Source organism: Arachis ipaensis, chromosome B4 (assembly GCF_059453495.1).
Source record: "Arachis ipaensis isolate K30076 ecotype BB chromosome B4, ASM5945349v1, whole genome shotgun sequence".
In the NCBI taxonomy this organism is placed as follows: domain Eukaryota; kingdom Viridiplantae; phylum Streptophyta; class Magnoliopsida; order Fabales; family Fabaceae; genus Arachis; species Arachis ipaensis.
The window spans coordinates 37,176,649-37,187,948 of record NC_142439.1 but is presented as its reverse complement, the minus strand read 5'-3'; the positions used below and the strand labels follow the sequence as shown (position 1 = coordinate 37,187,948).

The 11,300-nt window shown below is 40.3% G+C and overlaps 1 non-coding gene across 1 annotated transcript; it reads left to right on the top strand.

Annotated features, from left to right (window-relative positions):
• The first annotated feature begins 10,776 nt into the window (after positions 1-10,776).
• LOC148567210 (small nucleolar RNA R71) lies at positions 10,777-10,884 on the top strand. Its single transcript, XR_015881665.1, has one exon. It is a non-coding gene; the product is annotated as a small nucleolar RNA R71 (small nucleolar RNA).
• The last annotated feature ends 416 nt before the right edge of the window (positions 10,885-11,300 follow it).

Here is an 11,300-nt window from a genome sequence, read left to right as displayed (position 1 = left end):
CCATTCACACACTTCCATCTCCTCCATCTTCTCCACTTCTTTCTTCTTTTGCTCGAGGACGAGCAAACCTTTTAAGTTTGGTGTAGTAAAAGCATTGCTTTTGTTTTTCCATAATTCAGTGGTAGAGCAATTGACTGCAGATCAAAGAGCTATGAGGAAAGAGCAACAAAGGCAAGGAAGAGACATAGAGGAGCTCAAGAGCACCATTGGTTCTTCAAGAAGAGGAAGACGCCACCCTCATTAAGGTGGACCCATTCCTTAATCTCCTTGTTCTTATTTTCCTGCTTTTTGTTTACTATGCTTCATGTTTAATTATGTTTGTGTCTTTACTATATGATCACTAGTATCTAAGTATCTATGTCTTAAAGATATGAATATCCTATGAATCCATCACCTTTCTTATATGAAAATTGTTTTCTGAAAAAGAAAAAGAAGTACATGAATTTCAAATTTTAAAATAGTTTAATTATTTTGATGTGGTGGCAATACTTTTTGTTTTCTGAATGAATGCTTGAACAATGCATGTGTCTTTTGAATTTGTTGTTTATGAATGTTAAAATCGTTGGCTCTTGAAAGAATGATGAAAAAGGAAAAATGTTATTCGATAATCTGAAAAATCATAAAAATGATTCTTAAAGTAAGAAAAAGCAGTGAAGAACAAAGCTTGCAGAAAAAAAAATGCAAACAAAAAAAAAGAGAGCAAGAAAAAGAAAAAGCAGGCAGAAAAAGTCAAAAGCTCTTTAAACTAAAAGGCAAGAGCAAAAATCCAATAGCCCTTAAAACCAAAAGGCAAGGGTAATAAAAAGGATCCAAGGCTTTGAGCATCAGTGGATAGGAGGGCCTAAAGGAATAAAATCCTGGCCTTAGCGACTAAACCAAGCTGTCCCTAACCATGTGCTTGTGGCGTGAAGGTGTCAAGTGAAAACTTGAGACTGAGCGGTTAAAGTCGAGGTCCAAAGCAAAAAGAAGAGTGTGCTTAAGAACCCTGGACACCTCTAATTGGGGACTCTAGCAAAGCTGAGTCACAATCTGAAAAGGTTCACCCAGTTATGTGTCTGTGGCATTTATGTATCCGGTGGTAATACTGGAAAACAAAGTGCTTAGGGCCACGGCCAAGACTCATAAAGTAGCTGTGTTCAAGAATCAACATACTGAACTAGGAGAATCAATAACACTATCTAAATTCTAAGTTCCTATAGATGCCAATCATTCTGAACTTCAAAGGATAAAGTGAGATGCCAAAACTGTTCAGAAGCAAAAAGCTAATAGCCCCACTCATCTAATTAACACTGATCTTCATAGATGTTTTTGGAATTCATTGTATATTCTCTTTTTTTTATCCTACTTTGTTTTTAGTTGCTTAGGGACAAGCAACAATTTAAGTTTGGTGTTGTGATGAGCGGATAATTTATACGCTTTTTGGCATTGTTTTTACTTAGTTTTTAGTATGATTTAGTTGGTTTTTAGTATATTTTTATTAGTTTTTAATTAAAAATCATATTTCTGGACTTTACTATGAGTTTGTGTGTTTTTCTGTAATTTCAGGTATTTTCTGACTGAAATTGAGGGAGCTGAGCAAAAATTTGATTCAGGCTGAAAAAGGACTGCTGATGTTGTTGGATTCTAACCTCCCTGCACTCGGAATGGATTTTTTGGAGCTACAGAAGTCCAATTGGTGCGCTCTTAATTGGGTTGGAAAGCAGACATCCAGAGCTTTCTAGCAATATATAATAGTCCATACATTGCACGAAGATAGATGACGTAAACTGGCGTTCAACGCCAGTTCCATGTTGCAGTCTGGCGTTTAGCGCCAGAAACAGGTTACAAGTTGGAGTTCAACGCCAGAAACAGGTTACAACCTGGCGTTCAACTCCAAAAACAGCCCAGGCACGTGAGAAGCTTAAGTCTCAGCCCCAGAACACACCAAGTGGGCCCCAGAAGTGGATTTTTGCACTATCCATCTTAGTTTACACATTTTCTTTAAACCTAGGTTACTAGTTTATTATTTAAACAACTTTTAGAGACTTATTTGGTAACTCATGACATTTTAGATCTGAACTTTGTACTCTTTGACGGCATGAGTCTCTAAACTCCATTGTTGGGGGTGAGGAGCTCTGCTGTGTCTCAATGAATTAATGCAATTACTTCTGTTTTCCATTCAAACACGCTTGTTTCTATCTAAGATGTTCATTCGCACTTTAATACGATGGATGTGATGATCCGTGACACTCATCATCATCCTCAACCTATGAACACGTGCCTGACAACCACCTCCGTTCTACATTTGATTGAATGAGTATCTCTTGGATTCCTTAATCAGAATCTTCGTGGTATAAGCTAGAATCCATTAGCAGCATTCTTGAGAATCTGGAAAGTCTAAACCTTGTCTATGGTATTCCGAGTAGGATTCAGGGATTGAATGACTGTGACGAGCTTCAAACTCGCGAGTGTTGGGCGTAGTGACAGACGCAAAAGGATCAATGGATCCTATTCTGACATGATCGAGAACCGACAGATGATTAGCCGTGCGGTGACAGCGCACCTGGACCTTTTTCACTGAGAGGACGGATGGTAGCCATTAACAACGGTGATCCACCAACACACAGCTTGCCATAGGAGGAACCTTGCGTGCGTGAAGAAGAAGACAGGGAGAAAGCAGAGATTCAGAAGACAAAGTATCTCCAAAACTCCAACATATTCTCCATTACTGCAGAACAAGTATTCATTTCATGCTCTTTTATTCTTCGCAATTCAAACTGATAACTATAATTGATATCCTGACTAAGAGTTACAAGATAACCATAGATTGCTTCAAGCCAACAATCTCCGTGGGATTCGACCCTTACTCATGTAAGGTATTACTTGGACGACCCAGTGCACTTGCTGGTTAGTGGTACGAGTTGTGAAAAGTGTGATTTACAATTCGTGCACCAGTAGACATTACGTACTTAAGGCTTTAGTGAGTAGACCTAATGAGCTCGGTTCCTTATAATTATCAATATTTGATTTGTTAACAAGGATGGTGATCTCAATTACCTAAGTCTTAGCCAAGAGTTCTTTATCTTGCTTTCTTTAATTACTTGCTTGATTTACTTTTTCTTGTTTCTCTTATAAATCAAAACCCCTTTGCCCCTTTATAGCCAATAATTGACCACTTCATGGCAATTCCTTGTGAGACGACTCGGAGTTCAAATACTTCGCTTAATTTTTATTTGGGGTTTGTACTTGTGACAACTTAAATTTAATTTGATTTGAGGATTGACTATTGGTTTGGACTATACTAACAACGGAATTATTTTGTGGAATTCCGAACCGGTATGAATCCCGCCTATCAGGGAGTCCTTTGACAAGGTTGGATGGGAGTAGAATATGCTTTGTCAAGATCGTTGGAGACCTCTCTACCTAGGTTGTCATCTACTCCTTCATTTGAGTGGGTAAAACTTATCTCTATTCTCTTTACTGTCCCACTTGAGTATGGTATGCTTGAAACAGATGGCCAACTTAGAAGGCTTTGTGGAATTAAGCGTAAGAGAAGGATGTTTAGTGGTTGGAGTTACAAATCAAGGCTCATCAAGGTTGAGATTTCCAGAGCTAGATGCAAGGATTGGACTGGTGATCAATTGGTTGGATCTAAGGGAAGAGTTTGGTACTTCATTGAGAATTTGGATTGCTTGCCACCCTATTAGAACACTGACGATCAACTTGAAGATGGGTGCAGAAACAAGATTTGGGATCTCGGCATACAAGAGGATCAATTTTGGGAGCTGAAAGCTTGTGAAGAACTTCATCAAGGCTTGGTGAATTTATTTGGGAATGATGGAGCTTATTAGAAGTCCAAGCGTTGGTGGAAGTTTCAAGATGAGTTCAAGCACAAGCCACCATGACAGAGAGCTCACCAAATGTCCAACTTAAGGACTTTAACTAAAAGTGCTAGGTGGGAAACACCCCACCATGGTAAATTCTTTCTATTTTTCCTTTTATTTCTATTAGTAATAAGTTGAATTTTCATTTTTAATTAAGTTTATTTAGTTTAAGTTGTGATCCAGCTTGTTTAATGATGTTTAGATATATTCTGGTAGAATTTTAGATTCTCAATCAGCCTTAAAAAAAGGGATGTGACGCGTACGCGTGACCCACGCGTACGCGTCGATATGAAGTTCGCTCTCAGGTATTTCTGAACAGAGAGTTACGCTGAAACAGTGCGGAAGGGGTGCCTGGTGCACAAGCCAACCCACGCGTACGCGTGCTTGGTGCGCAGAAATTGTGATTACACTTTGATTATGTAAAATTCATTGCTCTTTCTTTCCCTGGTAATGGTGCCAAAAACATGATGCCAATACCCTGGTTCACAACTTCGCACAACTAACCAGCAAGTGCACTGGGTCATCTAAGTAATACCTTACGTGAGTAATGGGTGAATCCCACGGAGATTGTTGGTATGAAGCAAGCTATGGTCACCTTGTAAATCTCAGTCAGGCGGATATAAAATAGTAATAGGGTTTTCAAAAATAATTAATAAGATAGGGATAGAGATACTTATGTAAATCACTGGTGAGAATTTCAGATAAGCGAATGGAGGTGCTTTTCGTTCCTCTGAACCTCTGCTTTCCTGCTATCTTCATCCAATCAGTCTTACTCCTTTCCATGGCTGGCTTTATGTGATACATCACCATTGTCAATGGCTACTTTCGGTCTTCTCTCGGGAAAATGATCCAAATGCCCTGTCACGGCACGGCTAATCGTCTGGAGGCATAACCCCTGTCAATGGTTTCATCCTATCCTCTCAGTGAAAATGGTCAACGCACCCTGTCACGGCACGGCTATTCATTTGTCGGTTCTCGATCATGCTGGAATAGGATTTATTATCCTTTTGCGTCTATCACTACGCCCAGCAATCGTGAGTTTGAAGCTCGTCACAGTCATTCAATCATTGAATCCTACTCGGAATATCACAGACAAGGTTTAGACTTTCCGGATTCTCTTGAATGTCGCCATCATTCTAGCTTACACCACGAAGATTCTGATTAAGAGATCTAAGAGACACTCATTCAATCTAAGGTAGAACGGAAGTGGTTGTCAGGCACGCGTTCATAAGGAATGATGATGATTGTCACGTTCATCACATTCAGGTTGAAGTGCGAATGAATATCTTGGAAGCGAAATAAGATGAATTGAATAGAAAACAGTAGTACTTTGCATTAATCTTTGAGGAACAGCAGAGCTCCACACCTTAATCTTTGGAGTGTAGAAACTCTACCATTAAAAATACATAAGTGAAAGGTCCAGGCATGGCCGAGATGGCCAGCCCCTCTGATCTAGAACCAGGCGTCCAAAGATGTCTAATACAATAGTAAAAGGTCCTATTTATAATAAACTAGTCACTAGGGTTTACAGAAATAAGTAATTGATGCATAAATCTACTTCCGGGGCCCACTTGGTGTGTGCTTGGGCTGAGCTTGAGTGTTGCACGTGTAGAGGTCCTTCTTGAAGTTGAACGCCAGCATTTGTGCCAGTTTGGGCAGAGAGTTGGCGTTGAACGCCAGTTTGCGTCGTCTATTCTTGGCCAAAGTATGGACTATTATATATTTCTGGAAAGCCCTGGATGTCTACTTTCCAACGCAATTAAAAGCGCGCCATTTCGAGTTCTGTAGATCCAGAAAATCCACTTTGAGTGCAGGGAGGTCAGAATCCAACAGCATCAGCAGTCCTTCTTCAACCTTAGAATCTGATTTTTGCTCAAGTCCCTCAATTTCAGCCAAAAAATACTTGAAATCACAGAAAAATACACAAACTCATAGTAAAGTCCAGAAATGTGAATTTAGCATAAAAACTAATGAAAATATCCCTAAAAGTAACTAGATCCTACTAAAAACATACTAAAAACAATGCCAAAAAGCGTATAAATTATCCGCTCATCACAACACCAAACTTAAATTGTTGCTTGTCCCCAAGCAACTGAAAATAAAATAGGATAAAAAGAAGAGAATATACTATAAATTCCAAACTATCAATGAAACATAGCTTTAATCATATGAGCGGGACTTATAACTTTTTGCCTCTTGAATAGTTTTGGCATCTCACTTTATCCATTGAGGTTCAGAATGATTGGCATCTATAGGAACTCAGAGTTCAGATAGTGTTATTGATTCTCCTAGTTCAGTATGATGATTCTTGAACACAGCTATTTTATGAGTCTTGGTCGTGGCCCTAAGCACTTTGTTTTCCAGTATTACCACTGGATACATAAATGCCACAGACACATAATTGGGTGAACCTTTTCAGATTGTGACTCAGCTTTGCTAAAGTCCCCAATTAAAGGTGTCCAGGGTTCTTAAGCACACTCATCTTTTGCTTTGGACCTTGACTTTAACCGCTCAGTCTCAAGTTTTCACTTGACACCTTCACGCCACAAGCACATGGTTAGGGACAGCTTGGTTTAGCCGCTTAGACCAGGATTTTATTCCTTTAGGTCCTCCTATCCACTGATGCTCAAAGCCTTGGGATCCTCTTTATTTACCCTTGCCTTTTGGTTTTAAGGGTTATTGGCTTTTTGCTCTTGCCTCTTGGTTTTAAGAGCTTTTGACTTTTTCTGCTTGCTTTTTCTTTTTCTTTCTATTATTTTTTTTCGCCTATTTTTTTTTCTGCAAGCTTTGTTCTTTGCTGCTTTTTCTTACTTCAAGAATCATTTTTATGATTTTTCAGATTATCAAATAACATGTCTCCTAGTCATCATTCTTTCAAGAGCCAACATATTTAACATTCTTAAACAACAACTTCAAAAGACATATGCACTGTTCAAGCATTCATTCAGAAAATAAGAAGCATTGTCACCACATTAATATAATTAAACTAAGTTCAAGGATAAATTCGAAACTCATGTACTTCTTGTTCTTTTGAATTAAAACATTTTTCATTTAAGAGAGGTGATGGATTCATAGGACATTCATAACTTTAAGACAAAGTTACTAACTACTAATGATCATGTAATGAAGACACAAACATAGATAAGCACATAACATAGAAAACGAAAAATAGAAGAAATAAGAACAAGGAATGAATCCACCTTAGTGATGGTGGCATTTCCTTCTTGAGGAACCAATGATGTCCTTGAGCTCTTCTATGTCTCTTCCTTGTCTTTGTTACTTCTCCCTCATTGCTTTTTGATCTTCTCTTATTTCATGGAGCATGATGGAGTGCTCTTGATGTTCCACCCTTAATTGTCCCATGTTAGCACTTAATTCTCCTAGGGAGGTGTTGATTTGCTCCCAATAGTTTTGTGGAGGAAAATGCATTTGAGGCATCTCCGGGATCTCATGGTGATGAGCTTCTTGCGCCTCTTGAGCTCCATGAATGGGCTCTCTTGCTTGCTCCATTTTTTTCTTAGTAATGGGCTTCTCTTCCTTAATAGGAATGTCTCCTTCTATGAAAGCTCCAGCTGAGGAAAAGCTAGCCTTGCCATGGGGGATGACTTTTCGGCTATTTTGTAGAGTTCATTAGAGATGACTTCATGAACTTCTATTTCCTCTCCAATCATGATGCTATGAATCATGATGGCCCGATCCACAGTAACTTCAGATCGGTTGCTAGTGGGAATGATTGAGCATTGAATGAACTCCAACCATCCTCTAGCCACAGGCTTGAGGTCCAATCTTCTTAGTTGAACCGGCTTGCCTTTGGAGTCAATCTTCCATTGAGCTCCTTCCACACATATGTCCATAAGGACTTAGTCCAACCTTTGATTAAAGTTGACCCTTCTAGTGTAGGGGCGTTCATCTCCTTGCATCATAGGCAAGTTAAACGCCAACCTCACATTTTCCGGACTAAAATCTAAGTATTTCCCCCGAACCATTGTAACATAGTTCTTTGGATCCGGGTTCTTACTTTGATCATGGTTCTTGGTGATCCATGCATTGGCATAGAACTCTTGAACCATTAGGATGCCGACTTGTTGGATGGGGTTTGTTAGAACTTCCCAACCTCTTCTTTGAATTTCATGTCGGATCTCCAGATACTCATTTCTTTTGAGTTTGAAAGGGACCTCGGGGATCACCTTCTTCTTGGCCACAACATCATAGAAGTGGTCTTGATGAGCTTTGGAGATGAATCTTTCCATCTCCCATGACTCGGATGTGGAAGCTTTTGTCTTCCCTTTCCCCTTTCTAGAGGATTCTCCGGTCTTAGGTGCCATCAATGGTAATGGAAAAACAAAAAGCTTATGCTTTTACCACACCAAACTTAGAATTTTGCTCGCCCTTGAGCAAGAGAAGAAAGAATAGATGAAGAAGAATAAGAAATGGAGGAGAGGGAGAAGGTGATGTGTTTCGGCCAAGAAGGGTATAGAAGGGTTGTGTTGTGTGAATTTAAAGAAGAATGGAGGGCTTTATATAGTGAAGGGAGGGGGGAAAGGTTTCGGCCATATGGGTGGGTTTGGGTGGGAAATTGGTTTTGAATTTTGAAGGTAGGTGGGGTTTATGAGGTAGGTTTATGGGGAAGAGTGGATGGATGTAAGTGGTGAAGAGGTGATGGGGAAGAGAGATTGAGGTGATTGGTGAAGAGTTTTGGGGAAGAGTGTTTATGGGATTGTGTGAAAGAGGGGTGAGAAGAAGTGAGTGGAGGTAGGTGGGGATCTTGTGGGGTCCACAGATCCTGAGGTGTTTAAGGATTTACAACCTTGCACCACATTAGGCATGTAAAATGCCCTTGCACACAACTCTGGGCGTTCAGCGCCAGGTTGGTGCCCATTTTGGGCGTTCAACGCCCATTTGATGGCCATTTCTGGCGTTGAACGCCAGAACCATGCCTGTTCTGGGCGTTCAGCGCCCAAACACTGCCCATTTTGGGCGTTCAGCGCCAGAACCATGCTCTGTTCTGGCGTTGAACGCCAGACAGATGCTCCTCCAGGGTGTGATTTTTCTTCTGCCGTTTTTGATTCTATTTTTAATTTTTTTGTTTATTTTGTGACTCCACATGATCATGAACCTATAAAGACATATAACTAAGAAAAATATAGTTAGATAAATAAAAATTGGGTTGCCTCCCAACAAGCGCTTCTTTAATGTCAATAGCTTGACAGTGGGCTCTCATGGAGCCTCACAGATGTTCATAGCATTGTTGAAACTCCCCAACACCAAACTTAGAGTTTGGATATGGGAGTTCAACACCAAACTTAGAGTTTGGCTGTGGCCTCCCAACACCAAACTTAGAGTTTGACTGTGGGGGCTTTGTTTGACTCTGCTTTGAGAGAAGCTTCTTCTGCTTCCTCTCCATGGATGCAGAGAGAGATCCTTGAGTTGTAAACACAAGGTTGTCCTCATTCAATTGAAGGATCAATTCTCCTCTGTCCACATCAATCACAGCTCTTGCTGTGGCTAGGAAAGGTCTTCCTAGGATGATGGATTCATCCTCTTCCTTTCCAGTATCCAGGACTATGAAATCAGCAGGGATGTAAAGGCCTTCAACCTTTACTAACAGGTCCTCTACTTGTCCATAAGCCTGTTTTCTCGAATTGTCTGCCATCTCTAATGAGATTTTAGCAGCTTGCACCCCATAGATTCCCAGTTTCTCTATTACAGAGAGGGGCATGAGGTTTATTCCTGAACCAAGGTCACACAGAGCCTTAAAGATCATGGTGCCTATGGTACAAGGTATTATGAACTTTCCAGGATCCTATCTCTTCTGAGGCAATGTCAGTTGATCCAGATCACTTAGTTCATTGGTGAACAAGGGAGGTTCATCTTCCCAAGTATCAATGCCAAATAATTTGGCATTTAGCTTCATGATTGCACCAAGGAACTTGGCAGCTTGCTCTTCAGTAACATCCTCATTCTCTTCAGAAGAGGAATACTCATCAGAGCTCATGAATGGCATAAAGAGGTTCAATGGAATCTCTATGGTCTCTAGATGAGCCTCAGAGTCCTTTGGTTCCTCAGAGGGAAGCTCCTTATTGACCACTGGACGTCCCAGGAAGTCTTCCTCCTTGGGATTCACATCCTCTCCTTCCCTTACAGGTTCGGCCATGGTTCTTATGTCAATGGCCTTGCACTCTCCTTTTGGATTCTCTTCTGTATTGCTTGGGAGAGTACTAGGAGGGATTTCAGTGATCCTTTTACTCAGCTGGCCCACTTGTGCTTCCAGATTTCTAATGGAAGACCTTGTTTCATTCATGAAACTTACAGTGGCCTTAGATAGATCAGAGACTAAGTTTGCTAAATTAGAAGTATTTTGTTCAGAGTTCTCTGTCTGTTGCTGAGTGGATGATGGAAAAGGTTTATTATTGTTAAACCTGTTTCTTCCACCATTATTAAAGCCTTGTTGAGGCCTTTGATCCTTCCATGAGAGATTTGGATGATTTCTCCATGATGGATTATAGGTGTTTCCATAAGGTTCACCTAAGTAATTCACCTCTGCTATTGCAGGGTTCTCAGGATCATAAGCTTCTTCTGCATAAGAAGCTTCTTGAGTACTGTTGGATGCGGCTTGCATTCCATTCGGACTCTGAGAAATCATATTGACTTGTTGAGTCAATATTTTGTTCTGAGCCAATATGGCATTCATAGTATCAATTTCAAGAACTCCCTTCTTCATAGGCGTCCCATTATTCACAGGATTCCTCTCAGAAGTGTACATGAACTGGTTATTAGCAACCATGTCAATGAGTTCTTGAGCTTCTGCAGGCGTTTTCTTTAGGTGAATGGATCCACCTGCAGAAGTATCCAATGACATCTTTGATAACTCAGATAAACCATCATAGAATATATCCAGGATGGTCCATTCTGAAAGCATGTCAGAAGGACATTTTTTGGTCAACTGTTTGTATCTTTCCCAAGCTTCATAGAGGGATTCACCTTCTTTCTGTCTGAAGGTTTGAACATCCACTCTAAGCTTGCTCAGCTTTTGAGGAGGAAAGAACTTGGCTAAGAAAGCCGTGACCAGCTTATCCCAAGAGTTCAGGCTGTCTCTAGGTTGAGAGTCCAACCAGATTCTAGCTCTGTCCCTTACAGCAAATGGGAAAAGCATGAGCCTGTAGACTTCAGGATCTACTCCATTAGTCTTAACAGTATCACATATCTGCAAGAATTCAATTAAGAACTGAAAAGGATCTTCAGATGGAAGTCCATAAAACTTGTAGTTCTGTTGCATCAGAGAAACTAATTGAGGTTTCAGCTCAAAGTTGTTTGCTCCAATGGCAGGAATGGAGATGCTTCTTCCATGTAAATTGGAATTTGGTGCAGTAAAGTCACCAAGCATCCTCCTTGCATTATTATTATTTTCGGCTGCCATCTCCTCTTCCTGTTCGAAAA